We start from the raw sequence: 13,617 nt of genomic DNA, 5'->3' as shown, positions 1-13,617 counted from the left end.
AGCAGCAGAATACCGATTCAAAGAGAAAGTAACACTCGCTGATCAAATAAAAAATTTAAAAACAGACATGAAAAATGTAGCGAGTCATGTTTTCGGTGAACATCAGGAGTGTCAAAGATTAGCATACTTCTGCAAGAAATACTCTGACACGAACAGAGTGAACTATGTTCCACAATTGAAAGAATGCGGTATTTATCAAAGCATTGAAGAAGCGATGCAACCGCTCTTTCCACAAGCTGAAAGCTTGTTATATGGTTTAAATAATAATGCAGTGGGAAGTTTGAATAACGTAATTGCGAAATTCATCGGAGGTAAAAGAATAAACTTTGGACGCAAGGGCTCGTATCAGGGTAGAGTCTCTGCTGCTGTCCTTCATTTCAATTCAAGAGAGTCGTTCAGCCGATTGAGTACTGCTATGAACAAGGAACCGACAACCATCGCACAAAATATGGAACAACGACGTAAGCATGCATCGGAAATGGCAGCGAAATATAAGCAAAAAGCCAAAGCATGTTCTTCTCGATATGAAAAGCAATCGTGCGACAAAGATTACGGTCCCACGGCAGAAAAACCAGATATGGAAGAAGCAGTATTCTCTTCTGAGTGTGAGAGGCACATGCTTACACTCCTTCACTGGCAAACGATACGAGATAACATTGAAGCAGAAACTCGCGATCAGGCAAAGAGCGAAAAATGGATAGCTTACCGTAAAAAATTATTAACTGCATCACATTTCGGCAAGGTATGCCGATTGAGAAAGAATACACCAAGAGGAAATACGATAAAGAGATAAAATTCAATATTTGCGTTCCCTTGAATACGGAAGAGAGAACGAGGCAAATGCCTTGAGACAACTGGAAACGGAACTGGGAATCCATATTCTACCGTGTGGTTTATTCATCGATGCCGTTGTGCCTTATTTAGGTGCAACTCCTGACGGCCTCGTGGACTATGATACTATCGTCGAAGTGAAATGCCCTGAATCGGCGAAGGATTTATCGCCTGCTGAAGCAATACAGCAGTTACCTACGATACGGCGTATCTTTCGAGGTGATGAGATGAATAAAATTCATCACTATTATTATCAAATCCAAGGGCAATTGCACATAGCGAATAGGCAAACTGCTTTATTCTGTTTATGGACAAAAAAAGGAATAAAAATTACAAAAGTACAAAGAGATGACAGATTCTGGGCAACAGAAATGGAGCAAAAACTGAAAAGGTTTTATGAAGACTCCATGTTGCCAGAAATTATAGATAGTAGATTTAATCGGCAGCAACCGATTAGAGAGCCTGCATACATAAAACAGAGCAACAATACATGTAGCAGTACACAAGAAAGTACATGTGACGATGTACATAAAAATCAGAATTGCACCAACGAGTGCACACAGTTCATATGATGAAGTGTATATTAAACGATTGCAATCTAAGGTCGCAATGCACCTGCGGGTGCACACAGCTCATATCATGAGCTGTTCTATAGTCTATTGCGACTGCACCGTCGAGTACCCACAGCTCATATGATGAGCTGTTCTACAGTCTATTGAGACTACACTCGGCGGTCACACACCACACACGATGAGGTGTATAATAATATCTTTGATGGGGGTGGTGGTGGATCTCTTCACACTCTCCTATTAATTTTTACTTTCAGCTACTTGTTTCTTTTATCGGAAGGGAAAACAATTTATAATCTGGGAGGAAACGGGAACACACGTGTATAAAAAGGTAAGTACAAAGCTTCTATTTTTATTACCTGTACGCGAATTCATTTATAATCATTATCATGTTGTATTTATTTTTTTATTTAGGAAGTCCGCAATATGTATTTCTTTATTTAGTAGTAAAGGATTACAATCGAAGATCGCAATTGCACCTGCGAGTGTACACTCAGTCCCATCGAAGTTGTCGCAGTGAAGTTGGCGCGCTAACGCCGCCGCGGCGTGAATGCCTTAGCGCGCCAACTTCACTGCGACAACTTTGATGGGACTGAGTGTACATACACAGCGCATATGAAGAGCTGTCCAATAACGTTCAAAGGCGTAAGTATACAAATGCACAAAAGTACAGATGTGGAGAGTGAAGAGGACCGTCTTTGACGGGGGTGGTGGTGGGTCTCTTCACACTCTCCTATTAATTTTTACTTTTCTAATAGTGGATTCATCAGGAAGTGTAAGTAACAGTTTTTACATTCAAATAGTATAAAATCAAAAGGAAATTGTTATTAACTTATTTATTTTTACAGATCAAGGGTGTACAGCATGATAGTACAAGCGATCCGGAATCATCTCAACCAAACGCCTCTCCATCCAACGCCTCATTCTTGGGCCACCTCGGGCATGATATTGAGGGTGCCATCCGGGGTCTTATCCCGGTGGTCCTCAATATCCGAGGGTGGGACACAGACAACCTGTCCCACAAGGCCCAAGACGGTTTGGAAGGTATAGACGTCAGTGGGGGCGTGTCATCTTGAGAGTCTTGACTTTGGTACCTGTACGACTCAGTGAAATCTTTTCTGCGTTTATTTAAGAACGCAGGACAGGCATATGTCTCATTCTTCGAAATCGCTATAAGTAGCATGATACGCTTCTTTGTGCGATTAAACGAATATTTAAGAATTAACTGGTACACAAACTTCCGCAACAGTGCTGCGGAACAAGGTAGGCGAAATATCTCTGTCACTATGGATACGGCAGTTAATTATCGAATCCGGTCCAAAACGGTAGGATACTTGTTTAAAAGCTTCGGAGAAGAGAAGCTAGTACCCCGTTTCAATCTTATGGCACGGTTGAAGATAGAATCTGGTTTCAATTACTGTCTTGTAGAATTAGCGAGTGCACATAGGATATCCATAAAATCGGTACAAGATTTTGAAGCCGGTGCGGATTATCCCAATTCTAAACTATTGAAATTAATACGTGACATTAATCCGGTGGCTTAATATCTGATTGGATATTTAGAAGCGTCAAACGAATTAAGAAGGTTGTCAGATGCTAAGCTACAAGCTTATGGATCAGGAGAGTTTGGAAGGATGTTCGGGCCAATAGTGTCTAGAACAAATGCTGACTTAATACCAAAAGGAATAATTCCTGCGGTACTATTGGATATACGAATTAACGAGCTTAATAAGGAAAAGATAGTAGAACATATTAATAGAAAGAAAATTTATGTCAACACGAGGGAAGGCGGGGGGTTGGAAGTTCTAACAGGATCGGTCATCCGAAGACTGATAGAAAAGAGAGCTCTCGCCTCAAAATTGTACGAAGCGTCGAGAAACCCACTGCGCATAGAGTTGCCAACACCATACTCTATAACTCATACTTTATCTAATTCAGCTAACCCTACACCACTTGAGTCGAGAAACAAGATAGAAGTGACGTGCTCACTTAAAGAGCAACTATTAATTAGACCATTCGTTCTTGAAATATTGAGTTTCGATGAACGCAACTACAACTACGAAGACGATTACTCTCCGAGAGCAATTCAGTTGGAGACAATGTGGCTGCCGTCGGAATTCTTTCCTCACATATGTATTCCAATGAATCAGTTCATCTCTGGTTTAGGGGCGCGTGCCATACCGACCAGATTTTTATGTAGGGAACTGTACAAATTTCGCTCCGTATATGCCGCTGCCTGAATGAGCCGCTCATGGGGTCTAGTTTGATAGTACGTAATATATCAGTAAGGGCCACAAAGGTGGTATCCGACCATGCTAAACGAGGACTGTATTCTCGTTATTGAAATTCTTGGTTATTGTAATGTCAATTGTAAGAAATGGTATAAAACAGTATAAAACAGTAACTTTTCAAGGATCATCTCAAGAGGGATCCTCAAATTCATGGCAAATTTAACACGTTGAGTGCCACGCGAATTTATAAGGAAATCCTCGTCAGGCCACGCGCGCTGCTTAGAAGTGTGCTGGTATTGTGGTATAGCAATGCCAAGCGCACTTCTAAAATTGAAACTTACAATGTACAATAATTAACACTTAAACGACCGCTCACGAGATTTCTCGTGTTTCAATGCTGAGATGTCGGTCATTTAAGTGTTAAAACAATGTACTTTTTTAAATTTTATATCGTATTTTACACTGTCAGTCACCGATGACATATGTGGCACTCAACGTGTTAATGTTGAAATAAATTTTTGTATGTCTGTAGCGACATTTCTATTTTTAACTTGTTCGCTACCAGCCGTCTCATATGTTTTAAAATTTATCATACAAAATAATATATATAATATATAAATGTACTTCACTTTGCAAAATTGTATTTATTTACTTTTTGTATTCCAACTCTATTCATTTCCTTCTAATTTGATATGTCACACATACATATGTGACGCATGGGCTACAACGGATAGTTTTTATATAGTCCAACAACACATGTGTGCCAGTTTCAAAGAATCTTTCTTTTACTTTTTTAGAATGTTGTTAATATAAATACTATTTATATAAAGTCTGTTCTTCTAAACGTCATGGGACATATTTCCCATGAGACTCTGGTAGCGAACGAGTTAATGGGTTATACATAGTCAGGAAGCTGAAAAAAAGCGATTTTTCAAATATTTTTTTTTGGAAAGACGTTTGCATTTATTTTAATGAATCTTTTTATATTCAATTAAGTTGATCTTCACGTATACACTCAATCTGAAATTACAAAGCAATTAAGATTTAGTTTATATAAGGTGAAATCTTGTCTTTAATGGAAGGTTTATAAGCAATTTAAAACAACATTTTTTTTTTTCAAAAATGACATTTTGTTTTGAAAAGCCGCCATTTTGTTCAAACGTGATCTTTTTCTGATTCCTTCTATTAAAGACAAGATTTTATCTTATATTATCTAAATCTTCATTGCTTGTTGATTTCAGATGTTCACCACAAGACGCCTTTTTTTGGAGGTGCTCTTGGAGATCAGCTCTAGCAGCTCGACAAATCAATATTTAACAAAAAAAAAAGAAATGAGTGTATACGTGAAGATTAACTTAATTCAATGTAAAAAGATTCATTAAAATAAATGCAAACGTCTTTCCAAAAATAAATATTTGAAAAATCGCTATTTTTCAGCTTCGTGACTATGTATAACCCCTTAAGGGGTAACACCGCTTTGATCGCTTCAATTAACACGTTCGCGACGGGATGTACCACAGGTGGTACATTCTTGTCTATCCCATGGGATCAGATGAGCCACCGGTGGTACATTAACTATTGTCGCGTCATAGCATTTAAATAACTGATCACTGTAATTAACAAATTTATTTACATCCCACCCCACGGCAGGGACACGAAATTGAGGCCCCGTCGCGAACGTGTTAACGCAGAAGGATTACTTTATGAGCCGCCATTTTTCATATAACAAAAAAAAAACTTTCTATTTTAATATTGCATTTCTGAACCCTTTCAGTACGAGCGCTCTGTCCGCGATCAGTCTCATTTTGTATGAAGATTTTCATACATCAAGATTTTCAAGATTCTAACAAGTATTGTTATATATAGTTACAAGCTATCACATGAATGCCGGATATATCCGGCGTAGGTACACACAGGTCATCAAATGGATACCGGATATATCCGGCACTCGCACACAAAGGGTTAAAAAAAAATTCTCGAAAAAGCCTCAAATTTTGAAGCGGTCAAAGTGGTGTTACCTCTTCAAGTTGAAAACATCGCAGGGAAAATGGCTTGTAGCAGACAAAAAAGAAGCTTAAAATATCGACAATAAGTTCTAAAATTCTAAAAACATTAGAATTCGAAATAGCAGAAAATACTACAGGATAGAAATAAACAGAGACATGTTATATCGCCTCCTCATAACATCAGACCCATGTATATCTACCATTAGAATAAAATCGTACACCAAAAAAATTAAAGAATTAGATATAGAAGCCGCAGAAATAATCATTATATAATATGAAATAATAATAATTATTATTATAACAACAACAACAACCATTTATATCATAATAATTTGTGTTTTATAAATACTTTGTTTCAAGATTGCTTATTTTGCTAAGATTTCATCCAAATTGCATGTCGCTACATTATAAATTGAGTACATATAATGATGTTTTTTATCGATGTCTGTTAGGATTAGGAGTTCCATTGCTTCAGGAATTAGCAGTGGTTTTATAGATTTTACTAATCGAGGTCGGAGAGATGAGATAAATGGGTCAGATGTTACTAGCAAATTGTGCAGGATATCTTCATTGGTGGATTGTCTATTACACTTTCTTGACTTGTATTCCCGGAATTTTCTAAATCCTTTATTACGAGCTTCCTGAGCTTCCTCTGATACCTGACCAATGGGAACTATTGCCTCTTCAATAATTTTTTCTCCGTGCATTAAAATCTTATGTACTGTTACGGGTATGTAGTACCAGGAATAAAGTGCTACAAATAATTTAGCAGTTTTTGACATTCATTTTTTGTCCAGACGATGTAACCTGAAGAATGACGAAAAATTTATGTATTATGTTATTTGAGCTGTGATGTTAGGATTTTTGAAGAATCTTCGTGCAGTATTGCCGTCATTAAAGGTTCCACCTCCTTGTTTAACCCGGTCTACAATTAACCCTAATTCGCAGCGAAATTTTGTTTGAACTAATAATTTTTTATCTGCTTGTAGTTTTTTATATTCAGGTCTAGAAGCTGACCACTTTTTAAAATCAAGGTTCTATGATAGGTGTAAAAGGCATTCAAAAAAACGAAGTTTGGCGTGTAAAGGGGATAGTCCAAATTTATAGTATTTCTCGTTACATGAATTTTTATCAATTTCTGTCAAATCGTTCATATACTTTGGTGTTGCACCGCAAATGTAACATTTCATAGTTAATAGCATGCATGCAATAATTGCATAAAGTGGGAGCACTGGAGAACAGTAAGATCGACATTTTCGTAAAGTTCAGATTCACATACAATATAATCAAACCTAATGTGAGTGTAAAGTTTATTTCGTCTTCTATTACTATGATAACTTAATAAAGATTTAATGCAGTTACAATACAGAATATCGGCACTAAAAATTTTAGTCGATGTCCAAGGAAAAAGATGTTTCATCTCACTGTAAGAGCCTGTGTTGGGACAGCGACGTTGTCTAGAGTCCCATTAGGTACCGTCGTAAAACATCTGGGGCCCTTATGACGACGGGAATTGGCAAGGGCCTGATCGTCCTCACCCCCTCGCTATGGCGATGACGACCAGGCCTCGGAAAGCGGAAGGCTAAGGGTTTTCCAAAAAGAGTCGGGCGCGGACCTTCCTTTTAAGGAACGGAAAAAGCGCGCCGTAGGCAGAAGTAAAGAGAGAACGGAATTGACTGCGTGTACCGATTAGGAACGGAGAGTGTTAGAACGAGCATTAAACTATATCCTGACAACTTTTGGACTTTTATTTAAACACCCTTACACCACTGTGCGGCGAACTTCGCAATTGGAAGTTTTACCCGTAGAGTCGTCATTTCTTTCCTCCTCTTCGTTTTAATCAACAAACAAACCGAACAAAACATTCAACATGCTACGTACAAACGCGGAATATTACGATATGTTCTTTACATACGCGGAGTGCCAAGGCAACGCAAATCTTGCCGCGGCCCGGTACCGCGAATTGCATCCCGGCGAACAAACACCTAGTGCGGCAGCCTTAAATTCAAGGAATGCGACGAGATATTCTAAATTATGAACGGGTTAGGTGTCATTATTGTAGGAAAACTGGGCATTTTGAAGCACGCTGTTTTAAAAAGAAACAGGATGAGAACTTACATCAATCTCAGGAAGAATCTTCTCGTAATTTAAACTCCAAGGGTGTTCCACGTCAGGGAGCAGGGTGGGGCAAACCTTGAATTGCTTGCTCCAAACCCAACAATTCTATTAGTCAAGCCAAAGTGAAAGGCACAAAACAGTCTCCAGTAGTTAAATTGGTCCATAGTTGTTTTAGTGAAGGGTTTGCTAATTTCCTCATTGATACTGGTTCTCAACTAAATTTAATAAAGTGTAAAGCTATAATTTCTACTGTTAAGGTAAATACAGAAATTATCTATAATCTCACTGGAATTGGTTCAGGAAAAGTACTTACTTGTGGTGAAATTCCAACTTATTCAAGATGATTTTCCAATTACCGAAATGGGAATTTTAGGGATGCCATTTTTAGAAAATCAGAATGTAATACTGAGATTTGGAGAAGATAAGCCAAATAGTCTTCAGCTTGATAATGAATAAACCTTTTCTCTTATTATTTTTTATTAGAGATCATCTTTATTTGTTTGTACGGGTACAAACATTGCTCTCCAGAGATTACGTCTTCTAACGGATGGAATATTCAAGGTGGCTGTTGGAAAAAATTGAGCGGAATCCGTCGTTCTGCAGGTACATTTTGTGGACAGATGAAGCCCTTTTTACACGGGAGGGGTGCTATAATGCCCACAATTTGCACCTGTGGAACGATGAAAATCCGATTGCGATTCGTCTACATGCAGCACAAGACCGCTGGTCGGTCAATCTATGGGCCGGCATTTGCGATGATTTCGTTGTTGGGCCATACATTCTACCCGCTAGATTGGATGGAACATACAAAAATTTTCTGGAGCATGCTCTTCCGGATCTCTTGGAAGAAATTCCTTGCGAGGTTCGGATGAGTATGTATTTCCAGCATGATAGGGCGCCCGGCCATTATGCCGCAAATGTTCGGGCTTACTTAGATGAAACCTTTCGCGACAGGTGGATTGGCCGCGGCGGTTCTGTACCGTGGCCCCCACGGTCTCCTGATATGAATCCGTTGGACTTTTTCGTCTGGGGACACCTGAAGGTAAGTTCAGTATCACCATCATTTTGCACTAACCTTAAAAATCTTTATTTACGCAGTTTGCTTTTCTCTTCATGTTTTCAGCCTGCAGTATACCGGCAACCTGTGACGACGAGGGATCAGGTGATCGCACGCATCCGCAACGCTGTTACAAAAGGTGCGATGGCGCGCGGAGGCCTGCTTAGAGGTCGACGGGGGGTACGTCGAACCCATCCTAGCCATGATAATCGGCCCGGTAAGGGAAGGGTTTTAGTGGGTATTGGGGTGCTGTAAGCACCTTTGAGTCCCACACCGCGTACGTAAATGTATTTCTCTTCCGACAAAAAAAAAAAGATAACGCATTCATTCGTCACTCAGTGACCGACTTGTTTACACGTAGGAAAAATAAATCGTTTCAAAATAATCCCCACCTTTCCCCGTACAGTGAAGCGCGTTCAATGACCCAGCCGTATTGTCAACGTTTCGGATTGTCTGGAAAGGTCAGAATCGGCAGTACGACTAACAATAAGCGTCAACGATCCACTTCCGTCGAAGCAGGTTCTTTCGTGGATGAATGGGTCAGTCTAATTACACTGTCCAACAGTGAATTTGTGTTCCGATCTTCACTAGGTGATTCTTATAGTGCTTTGCACGCTGATTACAAATCTGCAAACCGTTTTGCTCCTATACGTACAGTTTTTGAGAAATTTCATTTTGAAAAAAAAAAAAACATTTTTCAGATTTAAACAAATTTTCTGACGTAATTATAAAAGATATTGAAATTCTATTTACACTGAATGATTCTGTAGACTTTTCTGAATACAACGATACCTATCTTTAATACATTATAAATGTTTAAGTATATTTAAACGGTCATTGAACGCGGAGGGACACCGAATTGGCACCAATTTTTTAGGATATTTTTCAATTTATCTGAAAAAGTAGAGGTCCAGTGTAAAATCGAATTATACCACGCGATGGAGCAGATTTTTATCTTGAGAAACCACCCAGAGAAAGTTGCAACATCGATTTTTTTATTAAGCCAGAAAGCGAAATAGCTTCGCGGGAGACGAAGTATCGACAGTGGCGCTCCGCGCCAGGACGGTTCCTCGGCGTCCCGCTTAATGCAGTTGCATAGGCGGTTGCAGTCGCATGTGCTTAATAATTCAAAAAGGAAGCTTCAAACCATTTTTTCGCAAAGGAAAAAGTTGTTCAAAATCACCCCAACTACCACCATCTCAGAGGGTGAAAATGCGTTACGGTACGCCCTGTATATGTAGCCTAATCTAACCTATCACATCTATGTAACAAGAGCGTTTCGATACATTGACCACCACCGTCTAGGTATTCTGTATAATGATCGGGCATTTTATAGATTAACCGAAACTTGTTGCGGACATTTTGCACAATGCCCGGTCATTTTACAAAATGCTCACGTTAAACACATTGCCCGTTACAAACGGTTTCATCGCAATTGGTTTATTCCTTGCAGAGTAACACCCAGAAATAAGCTTTTTGCTATAACAATAGTTATTAACAATAATAAATTCCATACATTTTTGGAAGCGAGACCATCGCGGAAATATCTCCTATTAGATTGGAAAGCTTTCATCGCGATCGGTATATTCCTTGTAGAGTAACACCAGCGAATAGGTTTCTTGCTATAACAATAGTTATTAACAATAACAAATTCCACAAATTTTTACAATTGGGATCATCGCGAAAATATCTCCGATTAGATGCGAAAGGTTTTATAGCGATCGGTACATTCCTTGCAGGGTAGCGCTAAAGAATAGGAGTTTGCAATAACAATAGTTATTATATATCTACAGGTAGGTTTCGATTAGTGCAAGTAATAAATCCCAGAAATTGAAAAGGAACTTCTGGCAGTCTTATTTGGTGTAGAGCATTTTCGATCTTATTTATATGGTCAGCAGTTCACTTTGATAACTGATAATCGTCCCCTAGTATGGTTACATAATATTAAGGATCCAACTTCGAAAATTATGAGATGGCGAATTAGATTAAACGAATATAATTATAACATCGTGTACAAACCTGGTAGAGTTAATTCAAATGCTAATGCACTCTCACGTAATCTCATCGATCTTGAAACTATCCCTGATCCCAAGTCTCAAATCGTCAGGACTGGCACGGATTCCAATTCCGGTTCGGGGCGTCAGGAAGGGGTGCTTGTTTGCGCAGATGAGTTACCAGTTACTGATTCCGAAACGAACGGGTTGGATCCTGAAAGTCAAAGTGCAGAAAATGATAAATTGGTGGCATCCGTATTCTTGGCGCGCGAGAATACGGCAGCCGAGAAAAACGAGGTCACCCGTAGTGTTTACGCAGATATGAGAATGGAGGTATCATCTAATTCTGTTAAGAATTCGCGAAAAGATTTTGAAGGGTCATCCCAGCCGGGCACATCAGACTCGCCGTGACTCGGTTCCCTGTTGGCTAACGGGTGTATAATCCGAACCCCGGGAACCCGCTTCAGGGGTCGTGAGGGGGGATCTATACCCGGTATTGCGCAACCTGAGCCGCTGCAGAGGCGCAGGGAACCTCTTTTTCCATCTGAGGCTGAGGAGCCGAGCGATGGTGTGTGTGTGACTGACGAGCCGAGTTTTTCGCCTGAGACTGAGTAGTCTGGTGACCGTGAAAGCAGTGTTTTATTACCTGGGGCTGAGGAGCCTGGTAGCCAGCGGGAAGGTGTGCGCATGGAGACTCAGGTGACCTCGATAGAACTTGTAGAAAGACCATCAGTCCGAAAATTAAAAGAGTGTCAAATTTTGACAAATAGTATTGATATTGACGGAACAACAATAATACCCTCGTCCTCCATCCTACCTACAATACTCTATTCAGTAGATCGCCTCTTTATACGTAAAGACAATCTGGTCACTTTATATCCCGGAATCGCGAAGATCCTTCTAAAGACACTGGTGATTTATTAAATCGAACTGGTCTCTTTTTTGAATAACTCACACAGTACCAAATTAATATTGGTGATAATATGTACTATGGTTTCCCCAAGCGATAAATGTTAAATTTTCTTTTTGTTCTTCAAAGATATTCCTCAGGAAAGTTTGGATCTTTAACATATTGAATCCTCTTTAAAAGCCCTTAAGATACTCATACACTCTTTGAATTTTAAAACTTTCAGCATTTGAATTCACTCTAATAGATTTGACAGTTCCGAAAAAAGTAGCATCGCAAATCTGCTTAAACAAATTTTTCAAAATCCGGAGTATATAATTACCAATCACATGTTCAGGGGAGGATTATCACTCCACCGGAATTGAGACGCCCGCAGATTATTAGGGAAGCCCATGGAGTCAGTGGATTTGGAGGGCAAAGGAGGGCATTCAAACTTCACCAACTTTTGAAGGAACGTTCCTATTGGCCAGGAATTGTAGGAGAGGGGAGAAAATGGCGTTTCGTTTCGGGAACGTCTATCATACTTATCATTGGGACTGACGGACCTATAATTCGAAATTCCTATCCAGGGTGATCTTCTCGCTGGTGGACTCAAAGGAAGTGCCGCCACACCAGTATGAATGGACCCAAGCCCTTTTCTGTCATCGAAACCTTTTCACGGGCCCAGCTACAGTATGCACCCCTGTCGACAAAACGGCTTGGGTCCATCCATACTACATTGTGGCGGCACTTCCTTTGAGTCCACTAGCGAGAGAATCACTCTGTATATTCGAACTTCTTGCCGGGCGACCGCTTGCGAGAACACTCTCACTGTCATCTCGCCGCCACCTAGTGGTCCCCTGCCTGAACAGAAGGAGTCCGGGGAGAAGAAACCCTCTCTCCCCCTCCACTAAACGCCAACAGAATGGCGAAAGAGATAATAGAATTTTTCCGGTCATGCCCAGTTTGCCAGGCGAAATAAAAATTATTCTGTGAAAACCAGGCAATCCATGTTAATAACCGATACCCCTAAAACAGCATTCGAAAAGGTACAGATGGACATTGTTGGTCCACTACCCAAAACAAAAAAGGGAAATTAATACTTGCTTACCTTACAGGATATCCTCACTAAATATTCAGACGCGATTCCATTGCAGAGCACAAATACAGTGACTGTTGCCCTTGGCATTGGCTGACCAGTTCATTAGTAGATTCGGATGTCCAAGGCCTATTCAGACTGATCCAGGAAGAAATTTCATTAATCAGGTCATGAAAAATTTCTGTAAAATTTTTACAATTCAAAGAATTACATCAACCGCTTTTCACCCACAATCATTCGGATCACTAGAGAGAGCACATCGTTTTTTTTTATTGATTATCTGAAGCATTATTGCACAAAGAATGACTGGGATGATTGAACAAGATTTGGCATTTTTTCTTATAATACTTCTGTGCATGAGGCCACAGGTTTTACACCTGAGTTAGATTTTGAAATTAAAGCCAACATACCTTCGCAACTTGCAAAGAGACCGGCTCTGCGAACCTTTGTATAGCATCTATATATTGTTGCCGTCACGAGAGACCATAACTGCGAAAAGACCAGTTTTCGTTCTTTGGTGCGCACCTTCGCCCTGATTGGCGATACTCCCACTTCCATACGCTTGCGCACAGCGTTGCTGAGGGGCCTCCACGCGGTGCATCTTGAAGAATATTTAAATACTAGACTTAGACATTATCAACCAATGTAAATGATAATTAGGAATGTGTAAATTACAAACACAAATAACATTATAAATTACAATTACAAATAATATAATACAAAGTTAAATAATAGAAACTTATTAATTGGTTGTTTTGCAATCTCTTACATTTCTTTTATTGTAGACATTTATTAGAGGAAACAATTATATATAATTTTAAAGGGA

General features: G+C 39.6%; 1 long non-coding RNA gene across 1 annotated transcript; it reads right to left on the bottom strand.

The window, feature by feature from the left end:
• Nucleotides 1-10,374: 10,374 nt before the first annotated feature.
• LOC114881054 lies at nucleotides 10,375-13,378 on the bottom strand. The gene is made up of 3 exons (XR_003790206.2): nucleotides 13,202-13,378; nucleotides 12,804-12,929; nucleotides 10,375-11,020 (listed from the first exon to the last, which is right to left on the bottom strand). It is a non-coding gene; the product is annotated as an uncharacterized LOC114881054 (long non-coding RNA).
• Between the last annotated feature and the right edge of the window lie 239 nt (nucleotides 13,379-13,617).

This window comes from Osmia bicornis, chromosome 16, assembly GCF_907164935.1.
Source record: "Osmia bicornis bicornis chromosome 16, iOsmBic2.1, whole genome shotgun sequence".
In the NCBI taxonomy this organism is placed as follows: Eukaryota; Metazoa; Arthropoda; class Insecta; order Hymenoptera; family Megachilidae; genus Osmia; species Osmia bicornis.
The sequence above is the reverse complement of the archived record's forward strand: the minus strand, read 5'-3'. Positions and strand labels throughout refer to the sequence as shown.